General features: G+C 35.1%; 1 long non-coding RNA gene across 1 annotated transcript in view; it reads left to right on the forward strand.

Annotated features, from left to right (window-relative positions):
* The window catches only part of LOC145544982 (uncharacterized), a 117,496-nt gene extending 106,174 nt beyond the window's left edge, over window positions 1-11,322 (forward strand). The window contains exons 2-3 of the long non-coding RNA XR_014081776.1: window positions 6,743-6,813; window positions 8,602-11,322. This is a non-coding gene — a long non-coding RNA (uncharacterized LOC145544982). The remainder of the gene's footprint in view (window positions 1-6,742; window positions 6,814-8,601) is intronic.
* The last annotated feature ends 3,444 nt before the right edge of the window (window positions 11,323-14,766 follow it).

Raw genomic sequence — 14,766 nt, forward strand, 5'->3', positions numbered from 1 at the left:
CACTAACAATGAAAGATCAGAAAGAGAAATTCAAGAAGCAATACCATTTACCATTGGATCAAGAAGAATAAAATAGGGAGGTAGGAGGGAGTTTCAAAGGGAGGGGATATACATACAACAATGGTTAATTCATGTTGATGTATGACAGAAATCAAACCAATATTGTAAATCAATCACCAATCAATTAAAAATGAATAAATATTAAAAAAATTAAAACATGACAAAGAAAAGCTTAACAACAACAAAAAGAATAAAATACTTAGGAATAAACCTACCTAAGGAGAAAAAAAATCCGTACTCCAAAGCTAGAGGAAGTTGATGTAAGATATCAAAGAAGACATAAAAAGGTGGAAAGACATGCCATGTTCATGTTTTGGAAGGATTTATATTGTTAAAATGACTATATAGATTCAATGCAATCCCTGTCAAATTACCAATGGCATTTTTCACAGAACTAAAACAAAAATCTCAATGTTTGTATGGAGACAGAAAGACCGTGAATAGCAAAAGCAATATTGGAAAAGAAAATCAGGAATTGAGAAATCAGTCTTCTTGTATTCAGACTATACTACAAAGCTATAGTCATCAAAACAGTACTCTACTGGCACAAAAATAGAAGTATAGATCAATGGAACAGTTTAGAAAACCCGGAAAAAAGCCCAGGCACTTATGGTCAATTAATCTATGACAAAGGAGGCAAGACTATACAATGCTGAAAAGACACTCTCCTCAACAAATGTTGATGGGAAAACTAGATAGCCACATGTAAAAAGCAAATGAAATTAAATTATTACTTAACTCCATACACAAAAATAAGCTCAAAAGGAATTAAAGATCTAAATGTGAAAACCAGACACTATGAAACTCTTAGAGGAAACCATGCACAAAACACCCTTTGACATAAATCACAACAACATCTTTTTCAATCTGTCTCCCAGAATAATGAAAATAAAAGCAAAAATAAAGAAATGGGACCTACTTAAACTTGAAAGGTTTTTGACAGCAAAGGAATGAAAAGTCAATCCACAGATTGGGAGAAAATATTTGCAAATGATGTGACTGATAAGGGATTAGTATCCAAAATTTACACACAGTTTATGATGCTTAATAGCATCAAAACAAACAACCCTCTCAAAAATGGGCAGAAGACCCGAATAGACATTTCTCCAAAGAGGACATAGAGATGACCAATAGACATATGAAAAGATGTTGAACAATATTAGTTATTAGAAAAATGCAAATCAAAGCCACAATGAGGTATTACTTTACACTGGTCAGAATCACTATCATCAAAAAATCCACAGAAAACAAATGCTGGAGAGGGTGTGGAGAGAAGGGAACCCTCCTGCCCTGTTGGTGGGAATGTAAATTGGTACAGCTTCTATGGAGAAGGTTTGGAGATTTCTTAAAAACCTAAAAGTAGAGCTACCATATGATCCTGCAGTCCACTCCGAGGCATATAGCCAGAGAAAAACATGGTCTCCAAAGTTATATGCACCAAAATATTCATTGGAGCATTGTTTACAGTATCTAAGATATAGAGGCAATCTAAATGTCCATCAACAGAAGAAAGGATAAAGAAAATGTAGTGTGTGTGTGTGTGTGTATAATGGAATATTACTCAGCCATTAAAAAGAATGAAATAATGCCATCAGCAGTAACATTGATGGAACTAGAGATTGTCATAGTGAGTGAAGTAAGTCAGACAGAGAAGCAGGAATATCATATAACATCCCTTATATGTGGAATCTAAAAATAAATGATACAAATGAACTTACTTGCGAAACAGAAAGAGACCCACAGACTTAGAAACTGAAATTACAGTTGGTGAGGGGAAGGGATAGTTAAGGACTTTGGGGAAGTCATGTACATACTACTACATTTAAAATGGATAACCAAAAAATACCTATTGCATAGCACATGGAACTCTGTTCAATATTATGTGCCAGCTTGGATAGGAGGGGAGTTTGGGGGAGAATGGATACATGTATATGTATGGCTGAGTCCCTTCACTATTCACCTGAAATTACCTCAACATTATTAATGGGTTATATCCCAATACAAAATTGTTTTTGGTGTTAAAATATAAAAATAAAAATAAATCTTATAGGAGGTTTAATTTATTCAAACATTCTGAAGCAATTATGGAGCCCAGATACGTTCTAGGTTCTAGAGCTTATTTCTGCCTTAGGATTCAAAAGTTAATTGTGTATGACTGCATACTGTTCAAATAGATGTGATTCTAGCACTATAGAAGGTAATTTCCATCTGCAAAACTCTAGCACTATGAGGTTCAAAATTTCTGCATTGTATCCACAGCATTTATTATTGCTAAAATGTAGAGTTTCACAACTAAATTACTACTTTTTATGTTATAAATTCAAAAATGTAGAAATTGCAACTAGGAGGTAAATTTGCTGTCTTCAGGAAATGTTCCTCATCACACTGACCTCATTTATTTATATAAGGCCAGAGCTTCTATCATGGGCTGACATTACTAGAAATTGGACAGGTTTTGTAGAGACGCTGTCACTGGGAGGAATGTCCATTTTATGTCACTTTGGTTAGAAAAAAATCTAATAAACTATCCTTGGAAAATAAAGTGTTAGTCTTTTTTTTTTTTTGTCCAACACAATATTTATTTATTTATTTATTTATTTTTTAATAAATTTATTTATTTTAGTTGGGGGCTAATTACTTTACAATATTGTAATAGTTTTTGCCATACATTGACATGAATCAGCCATGAGTTTACATGTGTTCCCCTTCCTGGACCCCCCACCCACCTCCCTCCCCATCCCATCCCTCTGGGTCATCCCATTGCCCCGGCCCTGAGCCTTGTCTCATGCATCGAACATGGAATGGTGTTCTGTTTCACATATGATAATATACATGTTTCAATGCTATTCTCCCAGAATGTCCCACCCTCTTATTTGCAAACATTATTAAATTATAGTTTGGTTTAGGAACATTAAGTACTAATATTGATGAAATATACTGAAAAAACTATAGCCTCAAACCACGGAGAGTATCTACTTTCTTCATGAAGGAAAAATATATACACATTAATAATATCAGTGCAGCTGGTAAGTCACTGACTAACTTCATTTTTATGATTTGCTGTGGTTTATGAGTTGGCAGAGACACATAGTTTCTTTCAATCCTGCTTTGTCATTATTAAGGATCAAAATCTTTCAGTGATGGATAGAGCATGCAACATTGCTGAGACATCATTACACACATTTGTTTCTGAGACTCTTCAGCTTTTGACAAAGTATAGTTTTTTAATCTAGCAAAGCTGAATCAATCACAGTGAATGTTCATCACTGAACACGATAGACATAGTCCGGAAAAGTGAAAGGTGGTAATGTTAACTGGTTAAAAGCATGCATTAGGGAGCTATGCTTCCTGACTTATCATTAAAATATATGAGTGTTAGATCTTGGTTTTCTCACCTCTCAAATGGAGATAATAATGGTATAGAAATGCTTTGAAAATCAAATGAGAAAATCTGTAAAGGCTAGGTACACCATATAAGGTTTTGTTTTGAAGAGGAGGCATACTAATAATCACTGTGAGGTACGATGCATAATGTAGGATTTTCTGAGCAAGATGGGTACATGATTATTCTACGTAAAGCACTCTTAGCTCAGTGCTTGACACTCAGTAAAAGTTCAATTAATGCAAAAAAAAAAAATTGCTGTTGTTCAATTGCTCAGTCATGTCTGACTCTTTACAACTCCATGGACTGCAGCACGCCAAACTTCCCTGTCCTTCACCATCTCCTGGAGTTTTCTCAAACTCAAGTCCACTGAGTCAGTGATGCCATCCAACCATCTCATCCTTTGTCATCCCCTTCTCCTCCTGCTTTCAGTCTTTCCCAGCATTAGGGTCTTTTCCAATGAATTAGCTTTTTGAATCAGGTGACCAAAGCATTGGAGCTTCAGCATCAGTCCTTTCAATGAATACTCAGGATTGATTTCCCTTAGGATTGACTGGGGGTTTGATCTCTTTGCAGTCCAAGGGACTCTCAAGAGTCTCTCCAACACCACAGTTCAAAAGCATCAATTCTTCAGTGCTAAGCCTTCTTTAGTTAACAAAGATTAGTATAATTTTTAAATTTTATCTATTTACCTGTTGTTTGAAGAGAAAACCCCTTTTTAAAATATTTTGAGCCAAGAGCAACTAAGAGCAAAATTCAACCCAACCATTGTCCTAGGAAATTTACTCATAGGTAGAGCTACCAAATAATCATTCATTTGTGTAAGCAATGTTTACTTTGCATCCTCTACTCCAAGTATTGGAGTAGATACTGTAGACAGAGCAAAGAGTAGACAGTCCTTGCCCCTTGGAGCCTACTTTTTAAATACACTCAAGGGACAACAATGTTTAGGCAACTTTTTAAAATTTTTATTTACTTTTTGCTATATGTTATTTTTTATTGAATATAGTTGGTTTACAATGTTGTGCTAGTTTTAGGTGTATAGAAAGTAAATCAGAATCTTTTCAGATTCTTTTCCCATATGCTGCTGATGCTGCTAAGTCGCGTCAGTCGTGTCCGACTCTGTGCAACCCCACAGATGGCAGCCCACTAGGCTCCCCTGTCCCTGGGATTCTCCAGGCAAGAACACTGGAGTGGGTTGCCATTTCCTTCTCCATACAGGTTATTGCAAAATATTCAGTATGGTTCCCTGTGCTATGCAGTAGATATTTATTGGTCAAATGCTTCATATATACTAGTGTGTATAAAGAGGCAACCAATGGTATACATCTGCTTTTCTAGCAGAATTTGTGAATGAGGCTTGACTGAGAGCTCTTAGAATTTTAAATATCACTGCTCTGGGTAAGTTACTCCTCTTTTCCATGCTTCTTTCCTACTCTTCAGGTCAAGACTGGAACTGAAGTATGAAGATATTCTACTTGTAGAATATCTTCTATAAGTTATCTAGGTTATCTAGGGTCTAGGACTCACATAAGTAAGAGTGACCTACATTTATGTATAATCCCCCAAATCTCAATGACTTAACAAATAAATGCCTACTCTTTACTCATGGAACTTTAGTTACTGGTTGGGCATACCTCTAAATTTGACTCAGAGATTCAAGGTATTTCATAATCTGTTGGTCCTGGGTAGTTGCAAGAGAGCTGGAATATGTGTGAGGAAATATAAATATTCAACTAGCAGCAAAAAGCATCATCTACATGGCTGTATTATCACATGGAGAGCAAGTTAACAGAAATGGCATTATAGTTAAATTAAGCTTAGTATTTGAGCAGAAACTGTGATGAAGAATAGTGGTGAGAATTTCTAAGGGTGTGCTTTATTAAAGAGTGAAGAAATGTTTGAGAAAGAAAGTTATCAAAACTGCTTAAAAGCAGAGCTATTCCTCAATATTAATTCAAAAATATGAAATGGAATATTAAAATGGATAGTTTTTAAAGGATTCAAAAAATTGAGGTACATAAGATTTTCAAATACTTCACTAATTTTCTAGGTCAATAATATAATTTCATGCTTCTGATGTTTCAATACCAGATTGAATCATCTCTCTTTCATAAACTCACTTTCTTAGACACAAGTTCATTGATAAATGACTTGACAGTGCCAGAAAATTGACAAATATATTTTGTGTAAAGAACAATATTTATCTTGTTCAAAAAACAAAATCTGCACATTCAAAGAATGTCTTTGGCATCTGTGATAGAGCCAAACATTGCATTCGTTTTGCTGATGCATGGTATTTGTGTCAATGGAGGAAAAATTTTTTTTTCCATCAACACATCTTATCCTCTGACAGTCTGAGAAAATAATTTAATGTGGCTTTCAACAGCAGTCTACAGTTCTACAGTGCAGAACCTCAAGTGTTCAGAATGATTTTGAAGCAAACCTTGAAAAGCAAACATAGGAGCTGTGCGTGTCTATGTGTGGGTTATATGTGTGCAGGTGTACTGTTTGGAAGATAATGACAAGAGAGATAAATACCACAAGGGACAGTTTTAATGTCAAACCTCATATCTAGGTGAAAGAATTATTATTATTTTTTTAGAAATGGGGGCAAAGACAACCCCCATTAGTTGGTAATTTGAAAAGGCAAATTACCAACTCATTTAATTTCATGCTTCCAGCAGCTGTATTACCCTAAATTTTGGCATGAGTAAATGTCTGAATTTTAAAAACTAAGCTGTATGTAATAATTTTATCATTAGCTCTTCATCTTAATATCAATACAAACATTTTTAAAAGTGGAACTGAACTGCACTTAATTAAGAACATAGCACAATAGATTATCTCTCTCAGGGGATAAATGGTGTTGTGCCTTCTCAATTTAAAGCAAAAACAAAGTGTTAAGAAAATATATATTTCTTTTGATGCTTAACATCTAAAAAGACACACACTGCAAAAATTTGAAAGCCAAGATGCTTGCTTTGGAAAATTCTGCAAAGTTTGATTTTACAAAATTAGCAAGAGTTATTCAATAATAAATAAGATTTTCATGCCATGGAAATTTTAAAAATATACAATAATTTAGAAGATGATAGAATGTTCTTGTGGAAACAAATTTCCATAGGAAAACAGCAGAAGTTTTACTGTACATTCAGGGATTCATAATGATTATGTAGACTTCTTCTTTAATTTGAAGGATGATTTTATTCCAGTTTCCCTGGGTAGATGATATTAGCTAATTACTCTTCTATCATTTGCTATAATTGAGATGATGTTTCAGGCTACTGTCTTTCACAGGAAGACAAGAAGGCAGCAATGATGCAAGCTACCCTGTGGTGGGCTCCCATGACAATGGGAAATTCTCAGATGTAAGAATTTAGCATAAATCTATTTTAAATTTAAATATCATAAACCTATTTAAATTTGGAATATTACAGAAGATTGATTTATTAAAAATTCTGCAATTTTGTAAAATATTTGCAATATAATTATCAGTAATTGCTTAGTAAGTTGACATTGCTGCTTTGTTTTGGAATGTATAGATAGGCACAATATTTATAAATATTGTGCACATAAATATTTATATATATACCACATAGTATATATTATTTTATAAACAACTAAATATAAAAATATATTTGTTTAACAAGGCTCACATTAAAAGCTAGAGATATTCACTGTTTCATAAAAAGAACTTACACAGTTTATCCTTCCCCTCCCCCTTCCCCCACAGTAACCATAAGTTTGTTTTCTATATCTGTATATCAATTTTTCTGGGGGGTCACATTGTATGACTTATGGGATTTTAGTTCCACATTTAAGATTGGAATTGACATATACAGGCTACCACATATAAAACAGATAACTCATAATGACCTATTAAAGAGCACAGGGGACTCTACTCAGTACTCTGTAATCACCTATATGGGAAAATAATCTAAAAAGTAATGGATATATGTATAACTGATTCACTTTATTGTACACCTGAAACTAACACGATATTGGAAATCAACTAAAAATTGATTGTAAATTTTTGCAATTTATACAATATTGCAAATCAATCAAAATTTTTTTAGGAAGAACTTGCACAAGTATTCCATGAGTAAAATGGTTGAGTTCAGCAGGAACTACTTACATCAGATATTACAGAATAATCACATTACAAGCTTTAGTACCATGCCAAGTACATTAAAAATATTTTTATAGTATAACAATGTGTGGTAAATTTTCATGATTTTCTTTGTGGTCAGTTCCTTTTTAAGTATCTTCCTTCATGGGAAGTTTACATGATGCAAGATACACTCTCTCTATAGATATCTGAAAGCATATATTTTGGACAAGCATACACCATTCTTGAAATTTGCACATAGGTAGCTCAGAAAGTCTGATATTGGACAATTGAATGTTAATATTCCATTTGGAAGCTCTATCATCCATCATCCACGAAAGTACTTTTCCCCATGGGAGTCTGCTCACAGACTTAACTGAATAAAATGATAGAAAATCATCCAAGTGAAAAGCTTCTCTCAAGTAATAAATGACAATAATATTAAGCAGAGGCAAAATTCAGAAAACCCAGCAATCTGTAATAAATGAAAAGTAATTAACTTTGAAAATAGTATTTGTGCGATTTTTATCACTCCAAGTAATTCAGCAGTCCCTCAATTTGCCTCAAAGCTTTTATTTATGTAAAACATGTTAAATTTATATGTGTCTACTCTAAGAGTCAGAAAAATGATAAGATCCTATAATAAAAATTACTGGCATGGCTCAATGTGTAAAGAACATCAAACAGTGAATTAGAATCAATTTAAAAATGCGAAAAAATATTTTCTTATTTTTAACACTGAATATCCGAATTAATTTACAGAGTGAGAACCAGCCTAGGAAGCAAATGTGTAAGTTGAGGTGTTTGCTTTAAAAGCAAACAAAGGAAAAAATTTCCTCCTTATATACAACCCCAATTCCACTTGGAGAGTGAGAGAGAGAGAGAGGAGGGAAGGAGGAAAGGATGGAGGGAGAAATATAATTCATCATTTAGTCTTTTTATTTGATATCTTGGCATATTTTTCATATTTTTACAGCAAAGTAAATGACTTTCCTGATGAACTCCATTTAATTTAATAATTATTTTTTTTCTGTTTTCTGACTTGCAGTCTAAGGCAAACAAAAAGAGAAGGAAACTCCAGCTGAATCACATAGAAACCTTAAATGGTAATGCTGCAGTTTTTCTTCCATATTCTTTAGTTTCTGTGCATTTTGTGTGGGAATGAGCCTTTACAAGGAACACACATAGGCAGAAAGCATCCTTAACGGCATAAGTTCATGAATCCAATATCTAATCCTTGACCTCAAGTATCATATTTGATATAGTGATGAAGTAAAACACATTTTTGGAGTGAAACTTAGATGAGAAGAAAGTTTACATTTATTTTAGAAACTTCTAATTCCATCTCATTTTATTCTTTTACCTTCAACGAAACAATGAAAAAGCTTTTCCTTAGTCATACAAAATAAGGCTTCTAAGGAGTTATTTGCTATGCTGATGCATGTTGAGTGGTGCCAGAAGTGATTTTCACCATGGCCACAGCAGTATTCCAATTAAAACACTAGCATGAGACTTCACCTATTACCCTCTCTGCTTTGAGTGCTGAAGAATTGATGCTTTTGAACTGTGGTGTTGGGAAAGACTCTGGAGAGTCACTTGAACTGCAAGGAGATCCAACCAGTCCATCCTAAATGAGGTCAGTCCTGAATAGTCATTGGAAGGACTGATGCTGAAGCTGAAGCTGAAGCTCCAATACTTTGGCCACCTGATGTGAAGAACTGACTCATTGGAAAAGACCCTGATGCTGGGAAAGATTGAAGGCAGGAGGAGAAGGGGATGACAGAGGATGAGACAGTTGGATGGCATCACCAATTCAATGGACATGAGTTTGAGCAAGCTCCAGGAGGTGGTGATGGACAGGGAAGCCTTGCATGCTGAAGTCCATGGGGTCACAAAGAGTCGGACATGACTGAGCGACTGAACTGAACTGAACTGCCTTAATAGTTTAAAGTAATAGTAATCTAAGTGCATCTTCCTAGAGTTTTGGTTTGGGGGAGGGAATGAGAAAATATCACACCTTATGTGACACTGCAGGCTGTAAGACTAGAAAGAAGGGAGCTGTATTCATAGAAATCTGTTAAGTGAGGAAAGGTGTTCCCTAGGGACTAAAGTAAACAGCATTAGAGGCCAAGAATAAGGAATGCCTGATGGCAAGTAAAGCCCGTGACTTAATTGATTGTCTAGACACTGCCTCAGGGATGTCTGACATCAAAGAATATGAATCCACAGCATTAGAACTCATAGGCAGTAGTTTAACCATAAGAGAGATGGGGAAGTTACAATCAGATTCCTTTATCTAGAAAAACTGGGAGTGAAAGATAAAGAAACATGAGGACAAGGAAGAAGAAAGGGGCAACATGACAAAATGTGGAAAGGGCCTGGGGTCTGTATAGAGCAACAGGAACAGCAGCCGAGTTAAGGATTTTCAGGACAACCTCAAAGTAGGATCCGAATGACATAATTCTGTCTATGCTGTAACATTAAAGACATAGAAAGTAATGTTTTAAATTCCCTTACTTTAAGAAAAGAAAATGGTCATAAATTTGGGCATAGAGTAGGATAAACTAGTTCAGAACTTTAAAACAAAAATTGATTATCAATGTGTCAATTTATGTTTCAGAAGAAAACTCAATAAGATAGGATGGAGATCTCTTATCTAAGTGACAGATCTCACCAGATAATCTGCGCTACCTGTACACCTCCTTGTCCACCTTTGATTAAATTGGCAACACTGGAGTCACTCTCTGTTTCTAGTTCCCTGGAGGAAATGCTAATAATTTTGATTTGGTTTTGTACTCCTCTAGCCATCAGCACAGATTCACATATCACCCCAGACAATGGAACGTGGCAGCAAGATATTCTGCTGACTGTATTGTTTTTTGACCATGATGTAACTCATTAACATCCATCTTCTTCAGGTCAATACATAACATTGTGCTGATTCTTGGAAAACATTTCTATTGTATAGCATGTCTTGCAGATATGTCTGAAGGGAATAGAAATCAGCAAGCAGAAACTGGTAGCTTGTGAGGCATTCTGGGCCTGGTTGTGCAGGACATGTTTTGAATAAGCAACAAGGGTGTGTCAGCTGGTTCTTTCTTATCTTTCTAATTAGAGATCCTCAAAATCCATAACAGTAAACGACTCTTCAGATTGACAAGGGAATCTGATTGAAAAGGATCCAAAATTTTTGTCAATGCCATCATAAATAGACCTTAGCACGATTTCTTTAAAAAAATTTTGGCCACAAGTGTACATAATTAACTGCAGTTCTGACTCAGTATATTATAAGTCTGGATCCTTAGAATAGAAATTCATATTTTGGATGACATCTGTAAAATGGTATTCCTTGGTCCTAAGGTGATATTTAAAGATTCTATAAACACTCCTTCTGTAATTTTATATGATATGATATGGAGATGAAAAAGATAGCCCACTAAGCCTTGCATCAGAGACAGGGGAGCATGTGTACACAATTCCCTCCAGAGCTGACTTTCAATTCCCTCTTACAGGAGACTGGTGCACATTTGGTAGACCAGGCTTCACTTTTCATCTTGCATTATTTTGTATTTTAAAAGCCTCACTCACGTCAAACCTTCTTTATCATTTGGGTTGAAGTTATTGATAATTACATGTAAGCAACAGAAGTAAATCAGGACTGTTCTGCACTAATAAGTTTACCACAGTTGAGATAATTCCCTGAATGCTCCTTTTTTGACATTTAATGATATTTATCGTCTCCATAACCAATAAAATGGAAGTATATGCATTCCCATATGTCCTGTGTGTGTGATTTAAGAAAGATATGAAGATATGGACATTTTAAACCTCTACACTGAAAAATATGAGATTGTCATTTCTAGATTATATGCTTTGAAATATCATTATGCATAGTCGAAATTTCATCTGAAGCTAGTAACAGAGCTTTGAATCCAGTGACCTAAACAAGTAGTGACTGCACACACATACACACATATGTGCATATATACATATAGAAGTGTGTATATAAATATATTCATATATACACAAATTTATGGATCATATATAAACATATAAGTTCTAGGCTATGTACATGTATACATATGTGTGTACATGTTGAGTAAAAATAAACTATTCTTCAACTGGGAACTGAAGTAATTGTTATTGTCTCTATATAAGCAAGTAAACTATTTTTATGGAAGTCTTTATACTCTTATGTTGAAAAACTAACTTGCCTATGTTGCTGTTTAGTTCAAAGTGGCATAGTTAAACAAAGAAATACATTAATAAATACTACTCAGAGATAAACTAAACATTGGACAAACAAAAGATTTTGTTTAAGAATCATTAACAATTACAAATTAATAAGGGAATAAGTATAGATACTTCATATTGGGATCATAAGGCATACAATGAAGAAAAAGCAGAGAAAAAGTTTGGGAGATGGAAGTGATCAGATTATTGTTCTATATTTCTGTTTCACTTAGTGTATCTCCTCCTTGCTATGGTATATTTCTTCTTGTGCAATGAATGGAAAAGATGCTGTATCCCAAATGTAAATAAAATGATGATTCCATTATAAGAGAGGTAAGAAAGATAGATTCCCTTCATGGAAAATCAATTCTCTAAGCTCGCTCTATATGGATTTCTCTCATCTGACAACTAAAATGTAGCATGTAGAGAGAAATGTGAGATGACATAAGGGTCTTCTCAGGTCATTCCTAGAAAGATTTGGAGCTGTTAATGGGGTCCTCCTGGTGTTGATTTAGTAACATCTAAAATGAAAGAACAACTTCGATGAAGGATATCAAGATGATAAAAGGAAAATCAGACATTTAATCCTTGAAAGATATTTGCATCACTGGCTTTTTCCAGAAGAGAGTAGCAGTCCTTTGAGTTCAAGGATATTTACCCACTATTTTTTTCTTTTTCTGAGTGCACCTGGAAATTATAACATGCAAAGCCAAGGATTGCAAGGATTCCTTTCAATTAAGGAATTGGATTGCAATTCCATGAGGTCTTAGAATTTATTTTTTATTCTGCTACTATGGTCTGAAGATTTCTATATTTCCTTTATGTACAAATACATCTTTTCCCCATTTTCATCCTTCAATCTTTTATCCTCTAAATATAGTGAAAACTTGCATGATATGCCAAGATTTTTTTTCCTCACCAATATTTTTATTTGATGCCTCTCCTCCACAGTTTAGACGTCACTTACTCAGTGTCTTTCCTAGCCACCCAAGCTCTAGTAGTCTCAAAGAGTCCTGAACTCAATGCAATTTTTCTCATTTCCTTTTTAATCTCCTGCAAATACTGTCTTATAAGTTCCTTGTTGCTCATCATTTGCAGTTAGAAAATATTTAATGAACAAATTAATCAAAATTACTAAATTTAAACTGCACTAATCATATGAATCAATAAACTAATGCAATATATTGCAGCTTATCTCCAAGATAGTTCAAAAGTGTACTCAGCTTTTGATATTCACCTAGAGTGTTGCTTCCTTCCACATTGTACCAGAATTGGTTTCTGTGACTGATAGAATATAAAAACAGCGTAGGTAATGTTTCAGATAATATTATCAATAACTGAAGCTTCCCTTTTGATCATCCTTTCTCTCTCTCTCTCTCTCCCTTTCTTTCTCTCTAATTATTTGCTCTTGGGGAAGTTATGTTGCTGCTGCTCAGACACTAAGTCATGTCTGATTCTTTGCAAACCCCATGGACTATCACCTGCCAGGCTCCTTTGTCCATGGAATTTTCCAGGCAAGGATACTAGAGTGGGTTGTCATTCTCTACTCCAAAGGAGAAAGGAAAATCATGCCTAAATTGTTACTTGAAAATGGAATTGAAAGAGATATTTTTCATATTTTTGTGCCATGTTGATTTTCCACTTTGTCCTAGCACATAAATGTTTCCAATCAAAGAAAGCATATTTCTATCTCTGTATCTCCTCTGTTTTCCTGGGCTTATTATTCCCAAGGAATATTTTCAGAGATCTAGCCACCTAGCCATGGCCTAAGAGCACTAAATTAATCTAGGCATGCAAGTAGTGAAAAAAATGAGCAGTTCACTCCCCTCCATAACCTCTAAGACTGACTGATCTCTGATCATACAGTGGTCTCACAGAATGAATAAACAAGATTTTCACTAAATGCTGATACTAAGCATTCTTATGGGTAAGGGTAAGGGAAGGACAAACCTTCCATATCCTCTGTACAAACAAATGCTAGTAATGCACAGGTAGATACTGCTGTAAGGAAGAGGAAACTGATTAGTTAGGTCTGGGACAGAGCAGAACTATGTGAAGTGCAAGCACAAATGTCCCCTTTGAGTGAGTGGACATAAGCCCTCTGTTGCTTTTATTTAACCAAATTTTCTTTGTATTTCAAGCTGGTTCTCTCAAACTTTTACTATTTTGGATAAAAGGTGTCTGACCCAAAACTTGCTTAGATGAACTTGAGTTTCTGGTTTCACTGACATGCCTCAGTGAAGAGCTACAGTTATTCCTTTGTGGTGAGAATCAAACCTTGCCTGATATGATCTTAAGTAAAAGAAAAGATAAAATGTCCTACACAGATAGCATAATCCCAGATACACAAAGTTTTCAGGAAATCTCTCTGTGAACTTGGCTGACAGCTCCATGGAGCATCGCATATTTCAAGTAAATGACTATCTACACGGTGTGACCATAAGGCCTTTCACAGAATTGTCACTGTTTACTGTTAAGTGAAACTGAATTGGTTCTCCTTTGAGACAAAGTTTGCTTAAGGAAAGCAGCTATTAGCAACCCAGAAGGGTCATCAATGATTCCAAACATCCTGAAATGTTAAGGTAACACTTAAAATAGCAATGACACTAAGTAGTCACAGAGATATGCCTATCATGTGTTCTTCCTCCCAAACAGTTCTCATATCACATATTGGAGGTTCTTATTAGGATTTAGATAGCTGAGTTGGTAAAGAATCCACCTGCAATGCAGGAGACCCCAGTTCAATTCCTAGGTTGGGAAGATCTGCTGGAGAAGTGTTAGGCTACCCACTCAAGTATTCTTGGGCTTCCCTTGTGGCTCAACTGTTAAAGAATCCACCTGCAATGCAGGAGACCTTGGTTCTGTCCTTGGGTTAGGAGGATCCACTGGAGAAGAGAAAGGCTACCCACTCCAGTATGCTGGCCTGGAGAATTCCATGGACTGTATAATCCATGGGGTCACAAAGAGCTGGACATAACTG

The sequence above is a fragment of the Giraffa tippelskirchi genome, chromosome 4, assembly GCF_054371585.1.
Source record: "Giraffa tippelskirchi isolate mGirTip1 chromosome 4, T2T-mGirTip1v1.2.pri, whole genome shotgun sequence".
NCBI lineage: Eukaryota > Metazoa > Chordata > Mammalia > Artiodactyla > Giraffidae > Giraffa > Giraffa tippelskirchi.